At 41.1% G+C, this 12,473-nt stretch overlaps 1 long non-coding RNA gene across 3 annotated transcripts; it reads right to left on the bottom strand.

Annotated features, from left to right (window-relative positions):
• Positions 1-367: 367 nt before the first annotated feature.
• On the bottom strand, positions 368-11,467 carry LOC140708676 (uncharacterized). 3 transcript variants are annotated; one of them, XR_012088865.1, is made up of 4 exons: positions 11,118-11,467; positions 9,458-9,525; positions 3,048-7,059; positions 368-1,259 (listed from the first exon to the last, which is right to left on the bottom strand). It is a non-coding gene; the product is annotated as an uncharacterized lncRNA (long non-coding RNA). The 3 variants fall into 3 exon arrangements; XR_012088866.1 differs by lacking the exon at positions 9,458-9,525 and having other exon boundaries at positions 3,048-3,199; positions 3,340-7,059; positions 11,118-11,466; XR_012088864.1 differs by lacking the exon at positions 9,458-9,525.
• Positions 11,468-12,473: the final 1,006 nt, after the last annotated feature.

Here is a 12,473-nt window from a genome sequence, read left to right as displayed (position 1 = left end):
ATTGATCTTTACATATACGCAGTGGAACAATGAGTTTATTAATAATATTTCAAAATTTTAAAATAAGCTGAAAATTCAAAATTATAGAGCTAAATTTACACATAATACTATGCTAACAGAATTCTGTGTGGTCAAGGATATTTATTTGAACATAATTTTATATTTAGTTAACGATAAGTAGCCAGATAATTGCTTTTCTATGAAGAAATGCTGAAAAGGATGAGAAGGCACTATTTTAAAATGAACAGCTAAGATTTAATCAGAACACCATTGATCAATAACTGTTTTAAAATCACTGAAATAAAAATCATCTGACATATGTTGTTTACCTTAAGTATATACTAATTTTATAAATTTTTGTACACACACACACACACACACACACACACACACGCACTTTTCCCAGCTTTCTCTTCATGGAGTAATCTAATTTATTCCATTTTAAAAATCTTAGACTCAGAAAATAATAAATAATTAAGGAATATAATAGAACTGATTACATGATTTCAGTAAGCTAAAAATGATGTTTGCTCTGTATTTCTCACTATATCAATGATATTCTTCATTATACAAGTATAACACCTCTTAAGAGCAACGAGTTAAGTAAAACTTTGTCAGGGAGAAGAGATGAGGATTACTTTCTTGTTTAAAAAAACTAACTTGCCAACAAACAGGCATGATTGAATAAGAAAAGCTTCAGTTGTTTGCGACCCTGCTCCTGAAGTGAAATTTGGATCCTAAACACCAAATGGTGGGTTCATCTGCCATGATGCATGACATCTGTTTTATAAAACAGACTAAACTCTGTTAAAGATGTTCCTTAAAAGGTCTAATTTCAAGTATACCCTGCTATCAGAGTTGATCTACCATAGGTAAACTAACAAATACCAACCAAATAAAATCTAATGCATAAAGGACAGAAAAATAAATTACATGTTTCCCCAAATTTACAAAATTGATTGCTCATTAAGATGTTCATGGCTGGGTGCAGTGGCTCACACCTGTAATCCCAGCACTTAGGGAGGCCGAGGCGGGCAGATCACAAGGTCCAGAGATGGAGACCAACCTGGCCAACATGGTGAAACCCCGTCTTACTAAAAATACAAATTAGCTGGGCATGGTAGCACACCTACTACACCTGTAGTCCCAGCTACTCAGGAGGCTGAGGCAGGAGAACTGCTTGAACCCGGGAGGTGGAGGTTGCAGTGGGCTGAGTCTGTGCCTTTGCACTCCAGCCTGGCGACAGAGCAAGACTCCATCTAAAAAATCATAATAATAAAATAAAAAGATGTTTATAGGTACATCTTAATTTAATTCACTATCTCAGATTATTTTTAAATTTGCTTTTAAGCTTGCTGGAAAATTCCTCTGACCTGTGGTATAATTTGAGTTCAAAATGGATTAATCATTTCCAAATTTTTATCTTGAATCAGGAAACATTCATTTATTACAAGCCATTTCTAAAATTGCTTTTAAACCTATACAATAGAATTTGATTGGGTTACTAAGGTAAGTCTGGACATGATAAAGTAGGTTGTAAAAATTTAGAATTTTTAATCACACGAATCAAATCAACATTCTAGGAAATCAAGTATGATATCTATTGAAAGGGTGATGACATTTTAATAATTACAGTATTGTGCTTTTATAGCCAGTTTCTGAAATTGTACTATCACTGATTATCACAGACAAGATACAATAATAAGGTTATCTGCAGAGAAAAGGTAAAATGCCTTGTAAATTCAACTTTCTAGATTTTCAGTGTTCGAGTTTTTGTACTAAACAAAGTTGAAGTCATATGTTCAGAAACGTTCCTGTATTTAAAAAATAAGCTTCCGGCATTTCCCCATGAAACACATTTCTAAGTACCAAGATGGAGTAAGGCCGGGCGCGGTGGCTCAAGCCTGTAATCCCAGCACTTTGGGAGGCCGAGACGGGCGGATCATGAGGTCAGGAGATCGAGACCATCCTGGCTAACACGGTGAAACCCCGTCTCTACTAAAAAATACAAAAAACTAGCCGGGCGTGGTGGCGGTGCCTGTAGTCCCAGCTACTCGGGAGGCTGAGGCAGGAGAATGGCGTAAACCCGGGAGGCGGAGCTTGCAGTGAGCTGAGATCCGGCCACTGCACTCCAGCCTGGGCGACAGAGCGAGACTCCATCTCAAAAAAAAAAAAAAAAATATATATATATATATACACACACACACACATACACTAATCAAGAGACACTAGTATTGGCTAACGAAAGAAAAACAGATAATAGCATATAATAGACATACAGAACTAGACATACACACATATATGTTTAATTTATGTTTGATAAGACGCCAAACAAATCTATGGGTAAAAGAAAGAGTTGCCACATGGTGCTGAACTGTATTTCCATATATTAAAAAAATAAACCAACCTTCCATTAAATGTAAAAATTAACTGAGTGGATTATAAACCTAAACAGAGGGTTAAAACTGTATGTCTTCTACAAGAACACATTGGAGAAATTATTTGTGACTTTGGAACATGCAAATGGTTCCTAAAGAAGGCATAACACCTACAAAATGTGTTTTAAAATGATAAATTGATTTTATTAACATTGAAAACTTTTGCTTATCAAAATACATGAAAAAATAAATAAAAAGGTGGCCAGGCGCGGTGGCTCAAGCCTGTAATCCCAGCACTTTGGGAGGCCGAGGCGGGCAGATCATGAGGTCTGGAGATCAAGACCATCCTGGCCAACATGGTGAAACCCTGTACCTACTAAAAATACAAAAAAAAAAAATTAGCTGGGCATGGTGGCACATGCCCATAGTCCCAGCTACTCAGGAGGCTGAGGCAGGAGAATTGCTTGAACCCACATGACTTGATTGCTCTAAGTTGCCAGGGGTATCGGGTAGCTGGTCATTTTTTTTTTTTTTTTTTTTTTTGGTTTTTGTTTGTTATTCTTTCTTTTTTTTTCTTTTGGAGTTACACTACATGTATAGTATTGCTCACGTTAGCAGTTTTCTGTAAAGAGGGCAAGCGTCAGGATAATAGGTGGACTTTTTACTCACCTATTTTACCGCAATCTCACTCTGCAGGTGATGGTCAATGCTTGCTGCTCCATCTTTATTTATCGTTAATGTCAATTTATGACAACTCGGGGGAAAACCATAACAAGCCTAGTTTGGTTACAGGTACACACAAGCTTGAATATTTCTCTGCACTGAAATGAAAGTGGCATAGTTCATCACCACCTGCTACAATCTGTAGAGCATCTTATCAGCCATAGAAATAGGACAATCTATAAAACTTTGGGGAGGGTGGGGGAGGAAATGACAAAGTGTCTGTCAAAAACAGACATACCTAAAGCAAGGTGAATGTAGCAAATCTCTGTCACTGCTTGAGAAGAACTTTGAGCTTGTGGCAGTTTTGCAGACTTAACATGACTTCAGCACTTTACAACATATTTTTTACTATGAATGTTCAATACAATTTAATATTTATAACTGATTTCTGAGGGATCTTCTCCATGTCTGTTCTGTTATCTGCATGAAAACAAAATGTATGCCAATTTCAATATGTCAATAATCAAGGTTTTAAATGTTTGGAAGAAAATACAAACAAGATTGCTGATTTGTTCTGTATTCGTGACATTCTGGTACTTCTAGATTTGCAATAAATTTATGGTTTTTTTTAAAGAGCCTGATTTTCTTCTAAGGTTTTTTTATTGACTCTCACAGCATTCAGTGTTTGATGCAATTAAAATTATAAAAACTCACCAAAGATTCACTCCAAATAAATAATTTTTTAACATTTATCTTCTGTAAAACCTTTTAACTCTACTACAGACACATAAAGTTTCCCAAGAAGTATCTACTGAACTTTTAATGTTTATTTATTTATTTATTTATTTAGAGACAGAGTTTCGCTCTTGTTGCCCAGGCTGGAGTGCAATGGCACAATCTTAGCTCACTGCAACCTCTGCCTCCCAGGTTCAAGTGATTCTCCTGCCTCGGCCTCCCGAGTAGCTGAGATTACAGGTGTCCACCCCTATGCCCAGCTAATTTTGTGTATTTTTAGTAGAGATAGGGGTTTCACCATGTTGGCCAGGCTGGCCTCAAACTCCTGACCTCAGGTGATCCACCTGCCTCGGCCTCTCAAAGTGCTGGGATTATAGGTGTGAGCCATCGTGTGTGGCCTGAACTTTTTATGTCTTCTTCTTTTTTTTTGGTCATTGAAAGCAGGACAATTTTATTTTAGATTGAGTCTTTCATACAAATTATTTTAAAGAACCTTAGAAAAAGACTAAATAATTCAAGGGAAGTATTAAGTAATGAATAACAGGAGAGGGAAACAAAAATTAAACAAGATAATCAAATGAAGAAGCACATTTTCATCTAAGAATTGAAATAAGAACGAAAGCAGCGATGGAATTTAATTATTAATGAAAAATATATGAATGAAATGATATCATGGTAACCAGAATAAGCCTATCAAGAATCATAAAGGCAAATAAAGATTACACTCAGTTACAGAATCGTTCTAAGAACCGTTGTAACCTGTAAGTAAACAGCACGGACTCTACATGCCAGGGGTTGGCAAACTTTTTCTGTAAAGGTCCAGATAGTAAATATTTAAAGCTTTGCAGGCCACGAGGCCTCTGTCTAGTCAACTCTGCCATTGACGGTCAAGAGCAGCCCCAGACAATATATAAATCAATGAATGTGGCAATGTTTCAATGGAATTTTATTTATGGATACTGAAATGTGAATTTCACAAGATTTTCATACAGAAAATATGTATTTCTTTCAATCACATAAAAACATTAAAAACACACACACGCTATTAGCTCTCAGGCTGAAAAAAAAAATAAGCAGTGGACTGGATTTGGCCTGTGGACCACAGTTTCTAGTCCCTTCACCACACATCTGTAACAGTGGCACAGGTCACTATCGCCAGAAGCAAAACTCTGAAAACTAACAGTCCTGACCCGTGGGAAAGGATTCATTGTGGTCAAAGTAATTATTAGATCATAACTGCCCCCAAATAGGAAAGATCAAACAGCTAACACTTTTCTTTTTTTCTTCTGAGACAGAGTCTTGCTCTATCGTCCAGACTGGAATGTGGTGGCATGATCTTGGCTCACTGCAACCTCCACCTCCCGAATTCAAGCAATTCTCCTGCCTCAGCCTCCCAAGGAGCTGGGATTACAGGCGTGCACCACCACACCCAGCTAATTTTTGTATTTTTAGTGGAGACAGGATTTTGCCATGTTGGCCAGGCTAGTCTCGAACTCCTGACCTCAAGTGATCTGCCCACCACAGTCTCCCAAAGTGCTAGAATTACAGGCGTGAGCCGCCGCATCTGACATTATAGCTAACACATTTGTTAATTATGTTTTCTTTTTTTCCTTTTTTTTTTTTCTGAGATGGAGTTTCACTCTTGTTGCCCAGGCTGGAGTGCAATGGCGCGATCTCAGCTCACTGCAACCTCCAGTTCCCAGGTTCAAGTGATTCTCCTTCCTCAGCCTCCCAAGTAGCTGGGATTACAGACATGTGCCACCATGCCCAGCTAATTTTTGTATTTTTAGTAGAGACAGGGTTTCGCCATCTTGGCCAGGCTGGTCTCGAACTCCTGACCTCAGGTGATCCACCCTCCTCGGCCTCCCAAAGTGCTGGGATTACAGGCGTGAGCCACCACACCAGGCTGTTAATTATGCTTTCATTTTCCTGATTAAAAAGATTCTGCTTTAATCTTGTTGACTTCAAGAGGTTTCAATATAAACCTTATGTAGACTTTCTCTCCCCAAAACTAAAATTATTCGAGTTATAAAAATGAATTGGGCCAGGCACGGTGGCTCCAGGCCTGTTATCCCAGCTCTTTGGGAGGCCAAGGCAGCAGATCACCTGAGGTCGGGAGTTTGAGACCAGCCTGACCAACATGGGAAAACCCCACCTCTACTAAAAACAGAAAATTAGGCGGTTATGGTGGCGCATGCCTATAATCCCAGCTACTCGGGAGGCTGAGGCAGAATCGCTTGAACCTGGGAGACGGAGGTTGTGGTGAGCCGAAATCACGCCATTGCACTCTAGCCTGGGCAACAAGAGCGAAGCGAAACTCCATCTAAAAAAAAAAAAAGAGTTAAGATCTTGTACTCTTTTAAGACCTATGTATCCATAACTAATACAAAATGTGTCCAAACCTTTTAACAAAGTTGTACATTTTATACTCCAATAACATGTAATGTAGTTTTTGAGCATTTATTTGCCTTCCCCTTAGCTTAATACCTGGTGATAAAATAGAAAATGGATTGTATGTCAGCATTCTTGTGGCGCAGATGAAAATCACCAAGTGGTATTTATTACATTTAGATTTCCATACTCTAATTCAACTATTGTAAATCAGAAATCATCATGATCCCTCAGCTGGGCGTGGTGGCTCACGCCTGTAATCCCAGCACTTTGAGAGGCTGAGGCAGGTGGATCACTTGAGGTCAGGAGTTCGAGACCAGCCTAGCCAACATGGTGAAACCCTGTCTCTACTAAAAATACAAAAATTAGCCGGGCATATTGGTGCACGCCTGTAATCCCAGCTACTCAGGAGGCTGAGGCAGAAGAATCACTTGAACCTGGGAGGTGGAGGTTGCAGTGAGTCGAGATTGCGCCACTGCACCCAAGCCTGGGTGACAGAGCAAGACTCTATCTCAAATAACACAAATTCAAAAAGAAATAAAAAAGAAATAATGATCCTTATTTTCACAAGTTTGCAAATATGGGGCTCACGAATAGGGAACTAGAGTTTAGAAGCCGTTGCCTTTAAATCTTTAAACGGTGGCCAGGTGTGGTGGCTCATCCCTGTAATGCCAGCACTTTAGGAAGCCAAAGTGAGTGAACTGCTTGAGCCCAGGAGTTCAAGACCAGTCTGGGCCACATGGCAAAACCAAAATAAGGCAGGTGTGGTGGCTCATGCCTGTAGTCCCAGCTACTCGAGAGGCTGAGGTGGGAAGATCACTTGAATCCAGGAGGCAGAGGCTGCAGTGAGTCCAGATGGCACCACTGCTCACAGCCTTGGCAGAGTGAGACCCTGTCTCAAAAAAGAAAAATTTTAATGGTTATACACATTACTTAAAATGACCTATTTAAGGAATTCAGACATGTTACATGCAAAAATGATCACTGCTATAAGTACACATTGCATTGAGAAAAGAGAAGCTGCCCTTGTTTTCAGATTTGTGTTTATATTGCATGTGTCCTATGCGAGGGTGACCAGAGCCCAGAGCTGGGCCAGCTCCCGTTGCATAAGTAAGGAAACTGGGTCCCCCTAGTGTTCAGTTCTCGTAATGACTCTCGAAAGGTGCAGAACAAGAGAAGTAGCAAGAGAACTTAGAACTTCGCTTTCCATGTAACAACTCACACCCAAATCAAAACTACTTCAATGACTATCTGCTTCCTACAGGGAAAATTAGACGGGAAACCTGATGCCCAGAACATTTCCCCAAATATTATTGAGAAAATACATATTGTGGCCATGTATTTGTGTAATTTATACGCCTTTCCAGCAACTCAAGAACAAGCACACTCACTTCCCTAACAACTCATACGCCCTAGAATTCAACCAAAACTTTAAACACCTTCTCTGCACCGGCACCTCCCATTCTTAGTGCCAACTTTGTCCCTGAGCTCCTGATTTACATCTGCCCGCACGGCAGGGCATGCATATAAACTAGGCATCTTCAACTTAAAATGTCCTCAGCGGAACTCTGGATCCTCCTCCTCAAACCCACTCCTCCACACATCCAGTCGGCTCTCCTTTCTAAATATATCCAGGAGCTGACTGCTTCTGCCAACTGCACCAGGACCCTTGATCCAAGCCAATATCATCTTAGCTGGATTATTACAGTAGTCTTCTAGCTGGCCTGCCTGCTTCCACTCTTGCAACACGCCACCCCCACCTTAATTTTCCATACAGCAGCCAGAGTAATCCTCTTACAGCACAAGTCTGACATAAATCCTTAGCCATGGGCCCTGAGTGAACTGCCTGATGGTATTCCTTTTCCCTCTGCTCCTGTTATACTAGCCTCACTGGCTTTTTTTTTTTTTTTTTTTTAGACAGAGTCTCAAACTGTCACCCAGGCTGGAGTGCAGTGGCGTGATCTTGGCTCAGTGCAACCTCTGCCTCCTAAGTTCAAGCAATTCTCCTGCCTCAGCATCCCGAGTAGCTGGGACTACAGGCGCACGCCACCACGCCCAGCTAATTTTTTGTATTTTTAGTAGAGACAGGGCTTCACTATGTTAGCCAGGATGGTCTCTATCTCCTGACTCATGATCTGCCTGCCTCGGCCTCCCAAAGTGCTGGAATTACAGGCGACAGCCACCATGCCCAGCCCCCGCCGCCTTTTTTTTTTTTGAGATGGAGTTTCGCTCTTGTTGCCCAGGCTGGAGCACAAAGGTACGATCTTGGCTCACTGCAACCTCCGTTCTCCAGGTTCAAGTGATTCTCCCGCCTCAGCCTCCCAAGTATAGTGCCCGCCACCATGCCTGGCTTTTCTTTTTCTTTTTCTTTTTCTTTTTTTTTTTTGTATTTTTAGTAGAGACGGGGTTTTGCCATGTTAGCCAGGATGGTCTCAATCTCCTGACCTCGTGATCCGCCCACCTCGGTTTCCCAAAGTGCTGAGATTATAGGTGTGAGCCACCAGGCCCGGCCTCTCTTATTGTTTCTGGAATTGTTCTTATCGTTGCAAGCTTCAGGCCTTAGCATTTGTGGTTCCCTTTGCTTGGTACTCCCTGAGCTGTATACACAATGTGACCCTTCAATTTGATCACTTTCAAATGCCACCTCCCTAAGGAGGCATTCCTGTCTATCCTATTCAGAATGGCACTTGTTTCTGTTTACTTTGATATTAGGTTATAACAGCATCTACTTTGGGAGGCTAAGGTGGGTAGATTGCTTGAGCCCAGGAGTTTGAGACCAGCCTGGTCAACATGGTAAAACCCTTCTCTACAAAAAATACAAAAATTAGCCAGGTGGGGTGGCACATGCCTGTACTCCCAGCTACTTGGGAAGCTGAGGCAGGAGGATCTCTTGAGCCCAGAAGGTAGAGGATATAGTGAACCAAGATCAAACCACTGCACTCCAGCCTGGGTGACAGAGCAAAACTCTGTCTCAAAAAAAATTAAAAATAAAAATAAAATAAAGCATCTGTTTACTCCTTGACTCTCTGTCTCATCCACTAGTGTCTTAGGGTAGGAGTTCTTTGTTCACTGCTATATTCCCAAGGCTTTGAGCACCCAGTAGGTGGTGCTCCATGAATACTGATGAATGAAAAAATACATGAATGAATGAATGAGTTATACTTTTTTTCCCTTTAGTCACACAAGAGAAAAAAAGATATCTATTGACAGTTACAGCTCAAGAGAGTCTGTGCTGCTATGAAACAGCTAGAGAACCACAGGACACTGAAAGCATCGTGCTCAGAACCCACCGGTTCAGCGTCCGAGGCTGGATGGGTCTCAGACTGCCCAGCAGTAGTGTACTATACAGGTAGGTCAGCTGTAAGGAAGAAAAAACTGATCCATGAGCAGACACTAAAGAAAACGGTGGGATGAAATCAATACTGGGTTAAGTGTGGAGGTCTGTGAGTTTGAACATATTGTCCCAATAGATTTTAACTAAGCTATTTTCCAGTAGACATTTTTTTCCCATAATGCTTTCTTTTAATGCCTCGACAAGTCGCAAGAGCTTTACTAAATATTGCAACTCTTGGCCAGGCATGGTGGCTCATGTCAGTAATCCCAGCACTTTGGGAGGCCAAGGCAGGCAGCTTGCTTGAGCTCAGGAGTTCCAGACCAGCCTGGGCAATATGGAAAAAACCCCATCTCTTAAAAAAAAAAAAAAAAAAAAAAACCCCGGGCATGGTGGTGCACACCTGTAATTCCAGCTACTTGGGAGGCTGAGGTGGGAGGATCACTTGATCCCAGGAGGTTGAGGCTCCAGTGAGCCATGATCATGCCACTGCACTCCAGCCTGGGCAACAGAGCAAGACCTTATTTCAAAAATAAGTAAATATTGCACCTCTCTTTTTTTGGCACTAAGGCAGAAGTACATGGACTGATTTCTCCAACTTTGAGCGATCCCAGATGGCTCTACTTGAACAGAAAAGAAACTGAAAGTTCAATCGTGTATAACCCCTTGTAAACAATCTGGGGGGGAAATGGTTAGGTTCCGGCTGGTGATAGTTTACTTCAATGAGGTCATGTAGCACAGTGAAAAAACCAAATAATTCAACATTAGGGAGACTAGGGATCTGATCCCATTTTTGCCATTGGTTAAACAACAAGCAAGTTTACTCGGCTTGCTGCAGGCTTGCGTCCTCATGCATGAAATGGACTAAACAATCTCCACATTATTAATGCTTTACGACTCTGCTTTCCAAAACTGGAAATGCATTTGAAGACAATACCAGGCCCTTGAAAATGAAGTGGGGAGGGTAACAAACAAGCTGCAACAGAGAATAGTATCAAGCTTTTAAAGAAACAAATTAACACCGAACAGAGGCCCTTATAAGTGTCTACACCCTTGCAGCTTGAATGTCAGCACTGGCTGTACCGACAGAAGACTTGCATGACCTTTTTCTGAAATAAGCCTTCCTCTCCTAGCAACTCAATATCATGGGTACATTTTTCCAGGTACACTAGAGTTGGGTACTGGTCTAGAGCTGCACTGTCCAATATAGTAGCCACAAGCCACATGGGGCTGTTGGGCACTTGGAAATATGGCCAGTTGGAAGTAAGATGTACTGCAAGTGTAACATACACACGGGGATTTGAAGACGGTACAAAAAAAAAAAAAAAAAAAAAAAGAGGATATAAAATATTCAGCATTGATATTGACATTGCTATTGATTGAAATAATATTTTGGATGCACTGGATTAAACAGAATGTACTATTAAAATTAACTCCACTCGCTTCTTTATGCATTTGCTAACACGACTACTAGAAAAATTCAGCATACATATGTGGCTTGTATTATATTTCTATTGGACGGTGCTACTCTAGATATCAGAATCTAGAAAGTAACTGAGATTCAAACTCTTCAATGAAGCACTTTTTAAACACTCTACTGGGGAGTTTATTCCACTCACTGCTCTGCTGCCGTCGCGGTCCTGACTTTCCAAGGCCATACCCAGAGCGCGGCACACGTGGCTCTCCCGCAGGCAGGCCTGCACGGCGGGCGGCAGTGGAGGAGGTTACCCTGGGTCGCTGACGCCAGAGGAGGCCAAGCGACCGACCCTACACTTCTGAGCCCCGCGGGAAGTCCCCGGTCGCGGAAACAGGTGGTGCGTCGGCGGTTCGCAGCTGCTGGGCCCGCGCGCCCGCACCCGCCTGGGCGCAGCCGGGGACAGCGACGCGCTTCCTGCCCGGGAAGGGCCCGAGCGCAGGGCCGGCTATAGCGGTCCCGCAGCTGCCTGCTTCGATTTTAGCACTCCCGCTCCCAAGAGGGAGCAACGCGTGCTTCTGTCCCTCTTAGGGCTTGAAATGTAAATTATTCATATCAGGGGAATGTGTGTCTCAAAAACCAAGCTGGACAAGAACTGACGGGTAATCCTCGCCAAATTCTTCTATTTAACCCTCACCATTAAAAGTCTGAAAAATCTCTTGACTGGAGAGATATTCACTCCACAGGTGACCGGGATCACGATCTATGACATAAATGAATCAAATTAACTGATTTCTAAGAGTATTTAGACAGTAGAAAATTATTAATCCTCTTTTTAGTTCAATACTTTGTTCATTCAGCATTTGCAGAACAAAATCTGCTTGGATTTATTTAGTGGAAATTATCGTTTAAAACAACAAAGATTTAATCATAGTACATAAAATTTAGTTGCAGTAGGCAAATTATATTTTTAAGCTGAACCCTAAGAAATTGTCCAAAAATATATACAAGTTATACACAGCACTTTTGATTGCTGAATAAATGCATCACATAAAATTTTTAGCAAGAGTGAACGATTTTTTAGATAATTTTTCTCCTGATCTCATAGTGCAGAGTATTCACAAATGGACCTTGTATCTTCTCCAGAAAACGGTCATCCCCAGTTTATTCACCTAGGCACATCTTAGTTCAAAAGAGTTTGGGACGAAGGCTGATCTACAGGACAAAAAGCGTGCTTACCTTGTAGGAAAATAAAATGTAATTGAATAGATAATTTTTAAAGTACATTATTCAAGGAGGAAATAAGCCCTGTAACAGAATCCATAAAACACCATGCTCCATCAGTCTCTTTTTGCTAATAGAATGACCAAGTATTCTCTCCAATTAATTTTAATAGCAAACCACCATTTTCTAAAATGACTTAAATGGGTTCAATCAAGTAGGAGAATGAATCTAAGGGAAACCACTGACTCGGCGTATAAAATGTGCCTTACATCATATTGCATACATCAAACAATGAAAGAATTTAGGTTTCAAATTACAAAAAAAAAAAAAAAAAAAA

This window comes from Chlorocebus sabaeus, chromosome 16 (assembly GCF_047675955.1).
Source record: "Chlorocebus sabaeus isolate Y175 chromosome 16, mChlSab1.0.hap1, whole genome shotgun sequence".
In the NCBI taxonomy this organism is placed as follows: Eukaryota; Metazoa; Chordata; class Mammalia; order Primates; family Cercopithecidae; genus Chlorocebus; species Chlorocebus sabaeus.
This window is presented reverse-complemented; position numbering and strand designations above follow the sequence as displayed.